Source organism: Mastomys coucha, unplaced genomic scaffold (genome assembly GCF_008632895.1).
Source record: "Mastomys coucha isolate ucsf_1 unplaced genomic scaffold, UCSF_Mcou_1 pScaffold3, whole genome shotgun sequence".
Lineage (NCBI taxonomy): Eukaryota > Metazoa > Chordata > Mammalia > Rodentia > Muridae > Mastomys > Mastomys coucha.
This window is the reverse complement of record NW_022196909.1, coordinates 56391311-56392062: the sequence shown is the minus strand read 5'-3', so window position 1 is coordinate 56392062 and position 752 is coordinate 56391311.

The following is a 752-nucleotide window of genomic DNA, read 5'->3' as shown; positions in this document are numbered from 1 at the left end:
TATAGCTCTAAGGTCTTCTTTCATGGCTGCTCTCAGCTGATGGAAGTATTGAGGAGTCTGCACAAGGGGGGTGGCTCCTGTCCCAATACTGGCTGCACCAGCTGCTATTCCTGCCCCTATGATTACAGCCAAAGTCAGGGAAACAGGTTCTCTCCGATAATGGCTCGGGCGGTTATCGAGCTCATTTTCAAAGTTACTGGCTGTATGATAATAAACTTGGGGAACTAGCTGGACTAGCACACAATAGTCTGTGATGTCATTGAAGACAGAGGTGGACACACAAGGCGTTAGTCCTGTACTACAAGCCCACCATTTATCTATTTCAGGTACCAAATACCTGGTATCAGTAGTTCTTGGGCTCTTAAGAGTTTCATTGCAGAGATACTTATAAGCAGCTGGTGGGTTACCCAAGCAAGTTCCTTTTCCAGAGACTTCAGTGAGTGTCAGCCGGTTTCTACTACTCCAGGCAGAAGCTTCATATTGGGTGGTGTTATTAAAGCGGCCAAGCACTGCAATGCCTTCATAATAAGGAGGCCCTGCTGCTAGGCAGAGCCAGCAAGATTCTGTCATATTAGGGTTAGATCCATTTAATACAGTAAATGCCCCTTGTATCAGATTGAATAGTCTCTGCCCAGTATTTGAGGAGGGGGGAGAAGTAGAAGTAGGAGGTGATTTGGGAGGTGCCCTAGTGGGTGGCTTTGGAGGCGCTGCTGGGGCAAGGGCAGGGACAGGTACAGGGGCAGGGAGTCTCT